The sequence below is a fragment of the Palaemon carinicauda genome, chromosome 18, assembly GCF_036898095.1.
Source record: "Palaemon carinicauda isolate YSFRI2023 chromosome 18, ASM3689809v2, whole genome shotgun sequence".
Taxonomy (NCBI): Eukaryota; Metazoa; Arthropoda; class Malacostraca; order Decapoda; family Palaemonidae; genus Palaemon; species Palaemon carinicauda.
This window is the reverse complement of record NC_090742.1, coordinates 62,255,400-62,271,584: the sequence shown is the minus strand read 5'-3', so window position 1 is coordinate 62,271,584 and position 16,185 is coordinate 62,255,400. Positions and strand designations below refer to the sequence as shown.

Below are 16,185 nucleotides of genomic sequence, written 5' to 3'. Positions count from 1 at the left end.
TTTTAAAATTAATAAGTAGTTATATGAGTAAATACCCATATGAGAAAACGAATATCTATCCAAAAAATATAATTGTTTCTTGCAATTTTGTAAAAAAACGAGGCATTAAATGTTTAAAACATTATGCTGTGGCTTGTAAACATGTTTACATATGATCGAAAAAGTTTTTAAAACTTTTGCATTATATAGTTAATAAGTAGTTATATGAGTAAATACCTATATGAGAGAACGAAGATCTATCCAAGAAATATAATTGTTTTTTTGCAATTTTGTAAAAAATGAGCCATTATAAATTTTTCGTGGTGTATTAAGTTTTCATCAAGTTCCGCCATTTGTATTTGTACTTTGTAGTTCGTTCTTTGTGTGTGTACTATTAACAAGTCTATAAGTCTTCGAGAGTAATCTAGGTAAGAAATTTCAAGGTGAAGTTTATTATTTTATTGTATGGTTATCTCTGTTATACTGATGACTTGAAACAATGTGATTTCATGAAACATTTCATGGTGATGGATTGTTTCATTGCTTACGAGGAAATTCTACCGTTTTAATGACTGATTTTTATAGTTAGGATAAATATATTGATTACTTAAAAAGAAAAATAATTTTTGGGTCAAGTTGTATTGTATTACAGGGTGTGATTTCGAACAGAAAATATGTTTTCCTATAGTAAATAACGTGATTTAACCGGGTGTTATTTTCGAAGAGCGTAATTTTTTTCTATAAGTAAAAGTGTTTTTTTCCTATGTTACATTGCCCTCTAATACACTACAATAATACCAATTTTTGTATTAAATGTGACTACAGGAGGTATACTGAATTATCTTATTTGTGTTTGGGTTTTGTGATATCCAGTTCCTCGCCAAGGGAACAACATTGGTTTTAGATTGTTGATCAGCTAACAATTGTTAAATTAACATCTCGTACATTCTACCATTGTAGTCTAATGTAACTTTCACCGTTGTGAAAGTTGTTTGTGCAGTCAGGATAAGCTAAGAATACGGTAGTGGTGGGTAGGACCCCGGTAGGTAAGTAAATAAGGATACTCCTATGTCAGGTTAGGTGGGGAAACTTTGGTCAAACATTGTTCTTGTGTCTTTCTTAAAATTTGGGATTTAGTCTGCCCTAACGAACTACAAGGCTCCATTTCAACTTTAATTTGCTTAACCTAATACTGTATATGGCGATGTGGTACGGCCGAAGTCTTTGTGGGGTTTCGGTTTTGACCCCAAAAATGTCATCCTCTTACCCAGGCCTTTAATGTTGTTGATACCTTGACAATAGAATTCAATTCTATTAAAACATTAGAGCTGGTATTTTACTTCAACTTATCAATCGTGAGTCATTAGTAGCATTTACGTATAGAGAATGTTATTGGAGGTTGTGGCTGGAATGAAAGTACTATGTTCAACATACAGACAAGCTAACTTGAAATATGTTTAGGGCCAAGTCATCAATGTTCAATACAACCATACAGAGCTATGAACTACCCTGAGAAGGTTTGCAAGATTTTGAAACCTTTATTACCTTCCTGATTACTAGGTCTATTTCTGTAATGATGTTACTTTATAAAGAAAAACTTGCTTAATCCTTTTTAAGTCATCCAGGGCTGTATGAACCCACAGCCTCCTAATTTGCCAGGTATGCTATTTTGTATTTTTCATGGGTTTAAACTGTCAAACTATAATTTTTTGAAAGCGTTTACTCCACCTATTAATAATAGGTATGGTTATTTATGGTCACAGAATCACGGGCTCCAGTACTGAGCTATATAGCCTAAATTCATAACTCAATCCAATCTACCATAGTCTGGACTAGTTAGCTAATTAGAAAAATGGGTGATAATCTCGTTGAAAAATATTTAACCTTATTGAAAACTTCAAGTTCTCTGTAAAGATTTTTTTTTCTTGAGGTTGGAGGAAATGAGAATTCAATTAGGGTGATGATTTTTCTTCCAGCTGCTTGCAGTGGACTTAAAATTTTTTTGTTTGTATTCTATATGCTATTAAATAATGACTTATTCCTTTACACAATATTGATACAAAATAGCTAGATTAATTTTGTCAATTTTGGGTAAAAACCTATATCCAAATTCACTATGATTGGAACTTTGAAAGATTAAATTACCTGTATTTGTATCAATTGTTTATTTCCATGCTTTCCATGGAAAGCCATAGTTTAAGCTCTGGTGGCCATGCTTGGTTATTCTGTGTTGTGTATAAAATTCTTATCAGAATGATGTACTAGACAGGATTAGAAATGAAACAATGAAAGATTACTCAAGTGCCATATATTGATGACGTCATGGTGAGAGGTAGATGGAGATGGTTTGGGCATGCTCTTCGCACTCCCCAAGAGAGATTAGTTCGCCAAACTTTCAACTGGCTCCACAAGGCACTAGAAGAGTTGGAAGACCCAGGCTTACATGGCTGAGGAATATGAAGTGTGAAGTAGGTGGTGATGAATAGAGAAATATTGATTTAAAAGCTCAAGATTGAGACAACTGGCGAAATCTAACCGAAGCCCTTTGTGTCAATAGTATTAGGTGATGATGATGATGTATTAATGAAAATTATAAATTATGAGGATTGTACTGTGTAGTGTTGATTTGGATTTTACATAAGCTTGTAAAGTACTATACAGTACAGTATAAGTAAATTTACCCTAAAAGCCTTCTAGATTAATATGCACATGTTAGTCTATAGTGTTAGTTTTTTCCCATAACAGTAAATATCTGTAAAGCTGGTGCAGTACTGTCGTTACTGTAAGGTTTTGGTAATTAGTGTTTTAAAGCTAATTAATCCTAACTTTTTTCCTGTGGTATTCACACCAGTGCATTGACTTTGAGAACTATTTAGGGTATTGTTTAACCTAGAATGTTATTGGTACTACTTGAGCACGTGATAGAAACTCAATTCTTCCTAATTCTTAAAACTTAAGCCTTCTACTTTTGCCACCCATGAAGAGATTTAAGTTTCAAAGTACAGTACTGTACCTACCTCATTATTTTTAAATTTTTGTTAATATGATTGGTGTTTATTTCATTATTTAAATAGCTTGTATTAGAAGTAAGGTAACTATTATTTGGCAAGGCGTAAGTTTGTTATTCATTGTTAACAATGATTTAGTCTGATTACTTTTTTTTTTTGTCATTATTTAAAAGCAAAATTTTTATTGCAGGTTTATTTAATCTTTGGGTTATTGAACTTGAGGCTGATGCAAGAAAACGGATGAAAGTAAGCATGGGAGGCTTCTGTAAATTCATGAAATTTCCAAACTTTAAAAGTGCTACCTGTACGGAAATAAACTAAAAGTTCACTTTAAGTAGCAGGGCCTAAATTCTTAGTTTGAAATTTTTCACACCTATAGTAGACTTTATTTTGTTTTACTGCTTGGAACTTAAGGTTCCGTAAGATTTTTTTTTTTTTTTTTCTTATTCGTTAGGAATCAAATGATTAGGCCTAAGTACTGTACCGAATTTTAGTTTTGATATTTATCTCTAATAATTGTATTTTGAATCCATTGTATATGAAGTTCCTGTAAAATTGATGGATGTGTGATTTGCAAAATACCTATATCCAAGATATTGTGACCTGACGTAGATTTGTGAAATGCTGATGTTGGGCTTGAATTTTGAGTAATTTGTTGAACAGTACTATATAGTAATGTACGTTACTACAAATAGATTCAACTACAGTAAAGTGTTTTAATTTAGTTGTGAAAAGTACAAAATTACTTTAAATTACTCTGCAAATTCAAGATGTGTAACTAAAGAAAGGGACTGCCCTTATATATAACATGTACAGTACTATACAGCATTTGTTGGTTTTTAAATGAACATATTTGAGTAATCCATGCCAGAAATTTTATTGGTTTTGAATAAACAAAAGATTAAAACACATTCTTAAGGCCAGTGTGGCTATGCTCAGATTATCTGAGGAAGCCCTGGAAATTTGCTATAACAGGTAGAGAAGTTTGGCTGAAATAGCTAAAATTAAATCTATGGTGAAATGCATCCATTAGTATGCAAATTTTACTTTGCGAAGTTGTTCAAGCTTCAAAAAATACTTAGCAACATGGATTGAAGGGTTGATGGTATTAACCCTTATACCCCCAGGCTATTTGGAACTTTCCAACCCTTAACCCCCTGTGGTAATTTTTTTCCAAGCACATTGCAGTATATTTTTTTTAAAATTGCTCTATCAGCCTTAATTTTCGACACAGAAAGGTCAGGTTGGTCTCATTCTCTTGGAAAATGTCTTTAGTTTCTCAAAAAATGATCAAAAATATGCAAAAAAAAAAAAAAAAAAAAAAAAATAGCAGTTTTTTGCAAGGACGCACTGGTACGCCCATTGGGGTAAAGGGATGAGTTTTGTGAAACTTACAATTACGTCCTTTTGGGGTAAAAGGGTTAAACAGTACAGTACTGTACTTTTGATTTTAACTAAATAAGTTATAAAAAAGTTATTGTAGCGGAATATTAGAATACAGGAATACAATTGGTTCTAAGAGGCCCAACGTATAGTGATTTTTGATGTTGGTCAGATTTTCGCACATTACAGTTGATTATATGCTCCCCGTAGACATATGGAACACACACAAGTAGCCTACCAATAACCTACTATTTTTATTGAAACCAGATACCTACCCACATCAATAAGTTTCAAAGTTAGGTACAGTATAGCACTTAATCATTGTTTTATGGCTTGGAAAAGGACATAAGATTGCGTAAAACTTAACAAGGATTTTCTTATTTCTTGCTGTACTTGAGGATTTACTACAGTACTTAGTCTGAACAGAAGGTAAATATTGATACAGTATTATTGTACAGTACTGTGTACTATAGTCTTATGCAATTTATTGGTATGGTAGAATACAGTATGTAGATATTTTTTTTTATTTGAGCTGGTGTAAATATACTGTCGCACAGTATTGTTTCTTGGTTATACAGTAAAATATCTGTTTACAAATGTTGTTCATTATGAAAGTGAGCTCGCATCCTAAAATGCTCTTATTCTAGAACTATTTTCCCGGAAGAAATAAAGGAAATTCTCTCAATGCGCATCCATAAGTCCATGAATGCACACACGCATTTGTCCTTCGCCATATTGAGGTTCACCTATCAGTCGCTCACTACATCAGATATGTGTATACTGTCATTAATATTGAAATTATTATATTGGGGGTTTTGAGGGCAGAAAAGTTGAATGTTATTTTAGATTTGAAATATTTTTGCAGTTTAGTAGTTGAAAATGGGCATTTTTGGGCCTGAAAATTATAAAGTAAATTACAGTACAGTAATTCATGTACAATCCAAAAATCCAGTTCAGTAGCGAGCATGCACTATATACGGTACTGTTGTTTGTTTGGATGAAGAAAAGGCATAATGTCCCGTTGGTGACTCAAAGATTCTTCCATCTGTATGGAAAACAAAACCAGAAATGAGATTATTCTGTCTTGCCCAAATGATTTCATTAAAGGGAGACTATTGGCGTGTAAAGGAGACGAGACTAATCCTGACACGGTGATCAGTATCTTGTCTGCTGATTGGCTGTGGGACCATAGTCGCAAGTAAATCGATGCATTCAATATCCCACTCTGTTCAATTTGCTTCTACTCTGAAGTACACTACATCGCTCCAAAGACCGGCGTCAATGACCTCAGATGTCAGGATGCCTGAAAACTTTAAATCAATCAATCGCTCTAAAGATTTGTTTTTTGTGGTAGTTTTTGCATTTCTGTCACTTTGTAAATTTTTTTCACAAAGTCTGGGATGCGTACTTAAACGTTCTGTACCTTCTAAGGTTTCTGGTAGTGAACCCAACCATTGAGGAAGATGCTTACTGTAACAGAGAAGAGGGAAATACTTGACATGCTTCAGGGCAGGGAAGCTGTTTAGACATAGGACACCATCACAGCATCGATGAATCTACCGTTCACAACACCAAGAAGGACGTAAAGAATATAAGGATGATGGAAAATATGATCAACTTCCTGCAGTAAGGAATGAGGATGTTTCTACAGCATAGTAAGTTTTAGCTTGAAATACTGTACTGTTGGAAGGGTTTATAAAAGTTTGAATTGATAGAGGGTAATAAGTTTTTAATTTTTGAAATTGAAAAAAATTACTTTTAAGCTTATGAAATGGAATTTAGTGAACAAATTATAACCCCTAACATGAGAAATGAACACTAATTAGTAATTCCCAGTTAATAAATTATTATTATTATTATTATTATTATTATTATTATTATTATTACTACCTGCTAAGCTACAACCCTAGTTGGAAAAGCAAGATGCTATAAGCCTAAAGGCTCCAATAGGGAAAATAGCCTGGTGAGGAAAGGGAAAAAAGGAAATAAATAAACTACAAGAGAAGTAATTAACAATTAGAATAAAATATTTTAGTGCAGTAACATTAAAATAAATTTGTTCCAACACAGAGTACTTACCTCGAAATACTTTCTTAGGAGTATCTGGGATCTCCTCCCAACCGACCAGAGTTTGGTGTAGTTTACCCTACTCCTGTTTTCTATGAGGGGTAACCTCAGGTGGTGTGATACGCGACCTGAGGCGACCCCGGGTCAGAGAGCATGCTTGCTCAGGTCTCGATCCCCAGTAAGTTCTCTGGTCGCGTCGCGATAACATCTCGACGCTCTCCTTATCCAGTGCGACCCTTTGTGTCTCACGCAGTTCCCACGTGGTACTTTTGTTTTCCCCCTTATCCTTTCCCTCGTGTTCCTGTGTCTCGCGGTGCTTTACTAGTGCGTTATGGAGCATCCCCGCCGTTGTCCTGGGCCTATGGCCAGTAAATCATGTGGTGCTTTCCTGTCGAAACCTGAAGTTGACCCGCACTTCTTGTGTTCTTCGTTTAGGGGCAGTGTGTGTTCCCCTACAGCCATGTGTCAGGAGTGCGAGTCCTGGAACGAGGTGCAGTGGGTGCGTTACAGCACCAAAAAGGAGGCGGCGTCGAAGAGATCACCTAAGAAGCCTAACATCTCTTCTCCTCTTGCTTCACCGGGCGTTGCGTCAGACAGAGCCTCGCTGCCGCCCTCCCCTACCCAGAGTAGGGGACAAGGTAAGTTGGTTGCGGGGAAGAGGCCTGTGGCCCTTCCCCAGGAGTCTGATTTGCGGGATAGTGGTGTTGTGGCATCATCCCAGGCAAGTGAGGGGCCTGAGGGAGGGACGGGAGTGTGTTCGGGGGACAGAACCCTGGTGCAAGCAGGGCCCGTCTCCTCAGATGATCCTATGTGGGGAAAAACTGTGCCTACCTCTTCTCCCGCCTCGTGGGCGTGTTTTTCAGGTGGTTCCGCCGAGAAGGAAGACTCTCCGCCGTAGTTAACCCCTTGGGTGAAGAATTGTATGGTAATCTCAGTGTTGTCAGGTGAATGAGGACAGAAGAGAATCTGTAAAGAATAGGCCAGACTATTCGATGAATGTGTAGGCAAAGGGAAAGTGAACCGTAACTAGAGAGAAGGATTCGATGCAGTACTGTCTGGCCAGTCGAAGGACCAAAGAACTCTATAGCAGTAGTATCCCAACAGGATACTACCTACTACCTACATTGTCCTCTAGGGCTGTATGAACCCCCAGCCTCCTAATTTGCCAGGTATGCTATTTTGGATTTTTCATGGGTTTAAACTGTCGAACTAAATTTTTTTGAAAACATTTACTCCACCTATTAATAACAGGTATGGTTATTTGTGGTCACAGAATCACAGGCTCCAGTACTGAGCTATATAGCCTAAATTCATAACTCGATCCAATCTACCATAGTCTGGACTAGTTAGCTAATTAGAAAAATTGGTTATAATCTCGTTCAAAAATATTTAACCCTGTTGAAAACTCCAAGTTCTCAGCTCAGTAAAGGTATTTTTTTCTTGAGGTTGGAGGAAATGAGAATTCAATTAGGATGATGATTTTTTCTTCCAGCTGCTTGCGGTCGACTAAAAATCTGTTTATTCCATTATTATATGTATACTATATGCCTTTAATGATTTATTCCTTTACACAATATTGATACAAAATAGCTAGATTAATTTTGTAAATTTTGAATAAAAACCAGTATATATCCAAATTCACTGTGAATGGAACTTTGAGAGATTTAATTATTCGTATTACTTGTGTATTTCCATGCATTCCATGGTAAAGCTGTAGTTTAACTTCTTGTGGCCATGCTCGGTTATTCTGTGTTGTTTAAAAATCTTAACAGAATGATGTACAAGACAGGATTAGAAATGAAACAATAAGAGAGATTACTCAAGTGCCATATGTGGATGAGATCATGGTGAGAGGTAGATGGAGATGGTTTGGGTATGCTCTTCGCACGCCCCAAAAGAGATTGGTTCACCACATGTTTAACTGGGCTCCACAAGGCACTAGAAGAGTTGTAAGACCCAGGCTTACATGGCTGAGGACTATGAAGTGTGAAGTAGGTGGTAATGAATAGAGAAATATTTGATTTAAAAGCTCAAGATAGAGACAACTGGCGAAATCTAACCGAAGCCCTTTGCGTCAATAGTATTAGATGATGATGATGATGTATTAATGAAAATTATAAATTATGAGGATTGTACTGTGTAGTGTTGATTTGGATTTTACATAAGCTTGTAAAGTACTATACAGTACAGTATAAGTAAATTTACCCTAAAAGCCTTCTAGATTAATATGAACATGTTAGTCTATAGAGTTAGTTTTTTCCTAAACAGTAAATATCTGTGAAGCTGGTGCAGTACTGTCGTTACTATAAGGTTTTGGTAATTAGTGTTTTAAAGCTGATTAATAATTAACATTTTTGCTGTGGTATTCACACCAATACATTGACTGTGAGAACTACTTAGGGCATTGTTTAACCTAGAATGTTATTGGTACTACTTGAGCATGTGATAGAAACTCAATTCTTCCTAATTCTTAAAACTTCAAGACTTCTACTTTTGCCACCCATGAAGAGATTTAAGTTTCAAAGTACAGTACTGTACCTGCCTAATTACATTTTAAATTTTAATAGGATTGGTCATTATTTCATTATTTAAATAACATGTATTAGAGGTAAAGTAGCTATTATTTGGCATATCTTAGCATGACGGAAGTTTGCTATCCATTGTTAACAATGATTTAGTCTGATTACTTTTTTTTTTGTCATTACCGGTATATAAAAGCAAAATTATTATTGCAGGTTTATTTAATCTTTGGGGTCTTGAACTTATGGCTGATGCAAGTAAAACAGATGAAAGTAAGCATGGTAGGCTTCTGGAAATTCATGAAATGTCCAAACATTGAAAGTACTACTTGTATGGAAATAAAGTAAGTTCACTTTGAGTAGCAGGGCCTAGATGTAAAGTTTGAAATTTTTCATCTCTGCAATAGAATTTTTATTTACTGTTTGGAGCTTAAAGTTCCGTAAGAATTTTTTTTTTTTGCATTTGTATGGAATCGAATGATTAGGCCAATGTACAGTACTGTATTGTAATCGTACGGGTGTTTTATCTTAAATAATTTGATTATGAATCCAATGTATTTGAAGTTCCTGTAAAATTGATGGATTTGTGATGTGTAAATTATACCGTATCCAGGATATTGTGACCTGAAGTTGATTTGTGAAATGCTGATGTTGCTGAACTGGTCCATTATAACTTACATTTGTGGGGACTTGAATTTTGAGTAGTTTGTTAAACAGATGAAAATGTGCTGTAATGTAGGTATGAAAAGTACAAAATTACTGTACCGTACTTTAAATTACTTTAAAATTTAAGTTACAGTATGTAACTAAAGAAGCGGACTGCCCTTGTATATAACATATACTATACAGCATTTATTAGTTTTTAAATGAGCATATTTGAGTAATCCATGCCAGAAATTTTATTGGTTTTGAATAAACAAAAGATTAAAACACATTCTTAAGGCCAATGTGGCTATGTGCAGATTATCTGAGGAAGCACTGGAAATTTTCTATAACACGCAGAGGTTTGGATGAAGAGAGCTAAAATTAAATCTTATATGGTGAAATGCATTCATTAGTATGCAACTTTTACTTTGCGAAGTTGTTCAAGCTTCAAAAAATACTTAGCAACATGGATTGAAGAGTTGATGGTATTAACCCTTTTACCCCCAGGCTATTTGGAACTTTCCAACCCTTAACCCCCAGGGGTAATTTTTTTCCAAGCACATATTGCAGTATATTTTTTTAAAATTGCTCTAACAGCCTTAATTTTTGTCATAGAGAGGTCAGGTTGGTCTCATTCTTTTGGGAAATGCCTGTAGATTCTCAAAAAATTATCAAAAATATGCAAAAAAAATTTAAATAGCAGTTTTTTGCAAGGACGCACCGGTACGTCCATTGGGGTAAAGGGATGAGTTTTGTATAACGTACCAGTACGTCCTTATGGGGGTAAAAGGGTTAAACAGTACATCACTGTACTTTTGATTTTAACTAAAGAAGATATATATAAAAGTTATTGTAGCGGAATATTAGAATACAGGAACACAATTGGTTCTAAGAGGCCCAACGTTAAGTGATTTTTTATGTAGGTCAGATTTTCGCACATTACAGTTGATTGTATGCTCCCCGTAGACATGTGGAACACACACAAGTACCAATAACCTACTATTTTTATTGAAACCAGATACCTACCCACATCAATAAGTTTCTAAGTTAGGAACAGTATAGCACTTAATCATTGTTTTATGGCTTGGAAAAGGACATAAGATTGCGAAAAACTTGACAAGGATTTTCTGATTTCTTGCTGTACTTGAGGATTTACTACACTACTTAGTCTGAACAGAAGGTAAATAGTGATACAGTATTATTGTACTGTACTGTTTACTATATATGCAATTTATTGGTATGGTAGAATACAGTATGTAGATATTTTTTTTCTATTGAGCTGGTGTAAATATACTGTCGCACAGTTTTCTTGATTATACAGTACAGTGAAATATCTGTTTATAAATTTAGTTCATTATGAAAGTAAGCTCGCATCCTAAAATGCTCTTATTCTGGAACTATTTTGCCGTAAGAAATACAGGAAATTCTCTCAATGCTCATCCATAAGTCCATGAATGCACAGTTGTCTTTCGCCATATTGAGGTTCACCTATCAGTCGCTCACTACATCAGATATGTGTATACTGTCATTAATATTGAAATTATTATGTTGGGGGTTTTGAGGGAGATAAGTTAGATATTTTTTTAGATTTGAATGATTTTTACAGTAGTTGAAAATGGGCATTTTTGGGCCTAAAAATTATAAAGTAAATTACAGTACAGTCATTAATGGAAATCGAGAAATCCATTTCAGTAGCAAGCATGCACTGTATACAGTACTGTTGTTTGTTTGGATGAAGAAAAGGCATAATGTCCCGTTGATGACTCGAAGATTCTTCCATCTGTATGGAAAACAAAACCAGAAATATGAGATTATTCTGGCTTGCCCAAATGATTTAATTAAAGGAACACTATTGGCATGTAGAGGAGACGAGGCTAATCCGGACACGGTGATCACCATGTGCGCCCCCGTTCTCCTGCCCGCCAGCGCGCCGACGATCTCCTGCATGCCCACGATCTTCTGATCTGGGCGCAATGGGGAAGGTAACCTCTTCTCCTGCTCGCCGGCGCTCACCAACGCGCCATCGTGCTCTGTCTGCGCGCAAGGGATATATCTCCTGCGCGCTAGGGATATATTTCCTGCGCGCTAGGGATATATCTCCTGCGCGCTAGGGATATATCTCCTGCGCGCTAGGGATATATCCTGCGCGCTAGGGATATACCTCCTGCGCGCTAGGGATATATCTCCTGCGCGCTAGGGATATACCTCCTGCGCGCTAGGGATATACCTCCTGCGCGCTAGGGATATACCTCCTGCGCGCTAGGGATATATCTCCTGCGCGCTAGGGATATACCTCCTGCGCGCTAGGGATATATCTCCTGCGCGCTAGGGATATATCTCCTGCGCGCTAGGGATATATCTCCTGCGCGCTAGGGATATATCTCCTGCGCGCCCAACGTTATCGCCCTCACGGGCTCTTCAGCCAGATCCTGCGCGCCCGCTAACAATCGCCTTCGCGCGAGCACTCATCCAGCCTTCTGCGCGCCCTCTGCCATCTCCAGCCCGCACCCCTGCGCACCATCGCCAGGGCAAATCCCATTGCGTGATCCCACACGTGAGGCTGCAGGACAACGCGCGGCCAGGTCTTCATTGTTGCATTACTCCCCCCCCCCCCCCCCCCCCCCCCCCCCCCCGCAAGCGCAGAACAGCGCACTCGGCGGAGGGAGGGAGGATTCTGGATAGGTCCAGGGACTTTTCTCCATCTTTTCAGGCAAACCCTCCTTTGGTAACTCCTCCTAGGGATCAAACTATCCCCTTCCCTCCAGAGGGAGTTTCTGACAGCTGCGCAGCCTTGGTTTGGGTCCCTGGTCAGAGCGGTCATGCAGGGTTTTAAGCCTGTTCTCTCTGAGCTGGGCCACAAATCATTGGCAGCTTTTACTCCCCTGAAGAGGAAGAGAGGAGTCTGACGTGGTAACTTCTCCAAGGGCGAAGCTGACTCCTCGAAGTCTTTGAGGAAGGCCTTCTCACCCCCCCCAGACTTTCACTCCCTCCCCTTCGGACTTAGATTTCCCGTCCTCGGGAGTCATGCGAGGTGAGGCGTTCCCCCATCGCACCAATAAGGGAAACCCCACCTCGCGCCGGGAAGTCTTCTCGGGTAGGGGTGGAGAAGAGCCTCCTACCATCACTGTTGGAGTCCTGCATCCCTCCCAGGAGGGAGTCGAAGGACTCTTAAGACTTCGTCTAAGTCATCCTCGAGGATTAGACCGGAGCCAGCCAAGCCCTCAGAGAACGTCCACGAGTCCCCCCAAGAAGAGCCTTTGGGGACAGGAGACTTTGCTGCTAGCCCTTCAGGAGGGGAGCTGCAGGAATCAGAGCATGCGTTCTGGCAAGTTCTGACCCTTATGAGGAATCTCAATGGGTTTGCGGATCCAGAGATACCCCTCGTGAGGGCAAGTACACGGTCTTGGACCGAGTCTTTGGTACTCAAAAACCCTCAAAGGCCAGCGCAGCTTTGCCCTGATCTCAAGGGGTTAAGAGTGCCAGAGACAAGGTCGAAGGCTAACTCTACGAGCTTGTCTCCTCCAGCCGATCCAGCGCCGGTAACAAACTCCTCCCGCCTTCTCGTGTCCATCAGAGTAGGTACTTTGACATCATGGAGGAGACTTGTTTAGCTCTTCCCCTACACCACTCTTTGGAAGAGCTTACCAGGGGAGTTCCTCTAGAGAGAGACTCCAACCGGCAAGTCTCGTTCTCGGCAACGGAGATCCTTAGCCAGGAGAAGGTGGCGAAGTGTGCAATGCAGGCAACTTCATGGCTTGACATCTGGCTAGGGTATCTGGGCATCCTGTTACGATCTGAGGACTTGTCCAAAGAGAGTACCAGGAAGGCCATGGAGACCTTTTTACTCTCAGGCACTCGTTCAATAGTTTCTAGCCCACCAAGTCTCGAACTTGTGGGCTAATACCATCTGGAAACGTCGAGATGCGGTGTCTGAGAGATTCCACCAAAAGGTCCCCAGTACCGAGATCAGCAGGCTCAGACATTATTCCATCATGGGGAAGAACTTGTTCGAGCCTAAGGACGTGGAGCAGGCGGCTGAGAGGTGGAGGAAGTCCAACCAGGACTCTCCTACATAGAGCTTTAACATCGAAGCCCTATAAACCTCCAGCAACCCAGCAATCACGTCCTACTAAGACTACGAAACCGGCAGCTACAGCGAAGACAATGGTGTCTAAGCCCTTTCCTGTCAAGGACAAGAAAGGCAAAAAGTCTTCCAGGGGAGGAAAGAATCCTAGAAGGAGCGGCCGAGGCCGCAAACTCTAGGATAGGCAGTCCCCCTGCATGTCCACCAGTGGGGGGATGCCTACAAAGTTGCGCAAACAGGTGGCAGCAACTCTGGGTCGATTCCTCGACGATTTCCGTAATCAGTCAAGGATATCGCGTCCCGTTCACATCATCTCTACCTCCCCTGACAGCGAATCCAGTGTCGTTAAGCTCCCTTGCCATGGGATCGGCAAGGGGGCAAGCCCATCAGGCAGAAGTAGAGACCATGTTGAAGAAGGGCGCTCTCCAAGAGGTCGTCGACGGGTTCCCAGGCTTCTTCAGTCGACTCTTTCTTGTAAAGAAGGCATCTGGAGGCTGGAGACCAGTCATCGACCTGTCAGCTCTGAACAGGTTTGTCAAGCAGACTCCCGTTCAGCATGGAGACTGCAGACACAGTCAGACTTGCAGTGAGACCGCAAGACTTCATGTGTACACTGGACCTGAAGGACGCGTACTTCCAGATCCCAGTCCATCCGTCTTCAAGGAAGTACTTAAGATTCAGCCTAGACAACAAAGTGTACCAGTTCAAGGTGCTGTGTTTCGGTCTCTCCACAGCACCACAGGTTTTCACTAGTGTTTTCACTCTAATATCGCCGTGGGCACACAGGATCGGCATCCGTCTCCTTCGTTATCTGGACGACTGACTGATCCTAGCAGACTCGGAGTCGGCCCTTCTTCGACACCGAGACAAACTTCCGGGACTTTGCCAAGATCTGGGGATCATGGTAAATCTCGAAGTCTTCTCTGCTTCCCACTCAAAGACTGGTATATTTAGGCATAGACACCAATCTCCACAAAGCCTTCATCAGACGACAGGATAGCAAGGCTGAGGAGGGTCGCGAGTCCTTTCCTCAGACGAGAAGAGCTTCCAGCCCAATCGTGGTTACGTCTCCTCGGTCACCTCTCATCCTTGGCACGTCTAGTTCCCAACGGTCGCCTCAGAATGAGATCTCACCAATGGCGACTCGAGTCGCGCTGGAATCAGGGTCACGATTCCCCGGACGTCATGATCCCTATGGGTCCTGCGGAACAGACGGACCTTCAATGGTGGGTGACAGACGAGAACCTACGAAGGGGAGTGGATCTTCTCGTCCTCCCCCCAGATTTGATGCTGTTTTCGGATGCCTCAAAGAGAGGGTGGGTGGCCCACGTTCTGCATCCCAGGACCTCAGGCCTGGGGTCAGAATCAGAAAAGTGCCTCCATATAAATCTGCTAGAAATGAAGGCCGTATTCCTGGCCCTTCAACAGTTCCAACAATACCTGGCGGGTCACTCTGTGGTGGTGATGAGCGACAACACCACAGTAGTGGCTTACATCAACAAGCAAGGAGGTACCTTTTCAAAGCAGCTATCCCATTACGCAGTAGAGATACTGAGATGGACCGAAGTCCACTCGATTCCGCCATCAGCTCGCTTCATTCCAGGCAAGAGGAATGTGCTCGCCGACAGTCTGAGCAGAGCGTCTCATAGTGAGTACCGAGTGGTCTTTGGATCATCTAGTAGCCAACAAAGTCCTGACTTTGTGGGGTTCCCCGACTGTGGATCTGTTCGCTACAGCGCTGAACTTCAAGCTTCCTCTGTACTGCTCCCCAGTCCCGGATCCCAAGGCACTCTGGCAAGATGCCTTCCAACAACGGTGGGACAACATCGACGTGTACGCCTTTCCCCCGTTCTGTCTGATGAGGAGGGTGCTCAACAAGACCAGAATATTGGTCAATCTCTCGATGACCCTTATAGCTCCCCTATGGCATCATGCGGAATGGTTTGCAGACCTTCTGCAACTCCTAACCGAACTTCCGAGAGAACTCCCTCCACGACACGAGCTACTCAAACAACCACACGCCAACATCTTTCTCTAAGCCGTAGCTTCGCTACGACTTCATGCCTGGAGACTATCCAGCATCTCCTTGCTGAGAGAGGATTTTCGCAACAAGTTGCGAACAGAATGTCTGGACACCTGCGAAGGTCATCCGCAGGGGTCTACCAGGCAAAGTGGCGAGTTTTCTGTGGTTGGTGTCGTGGAAGGGGTATCGAGTCACTATTCCAGCAATAGCGGAGTTCTTCGTATATTTGTGGGAAGAAATGCGCCTTTCAGTCTCGGCAGTGAAAGGCTAATGCTCAGCCTTAAGTCTAGCCTTCAGGTTCAAAGGAGTGGACATTTCTTCCTCGCTGGAACTTTCCCTTCTCATACGAAGTTATGAACTTACCTACCCCCAGTCGAAGTGAGACCTCCTCCATGGAACGTGGTTAGAGTCCTCAGGTCTCTTAAGAGACCTCCCTACGAACCATTACGCCAGGCTTCAGATCGCCACCTAACTTGG

General features: G+C 40.6%; 1 long non-coding RNA gene across 2 annotated transcripts in view; it reads left to right on the top strand.

Annotated features, from left to right (window-relative positions):
* Positions 1–347: 347 nt before the first annotated feature.
* LOC137657090 (uncharacterized) overlaps positions 348–16,185 on the top strand; it is a 36,797-nt gene continuing 20,959 nt past the window's right edge. Inside the window, exons 1-3 of one of the 2 annotated variants that reach the window (XR_011047101.1) lie at positions 348–407; positions 5,802–6,025; positions 9,173–9,300. This is a non-coding gene — a long non-coding RNA (uncharacterized lncRNA). The remainder of the gene's footprint in view (positions 408–5,801; positions 6,026–9,172; positions 9,301–16,185) is intronic. The other variant, XR_011047102.1, reaches the window with a different exon arrangement.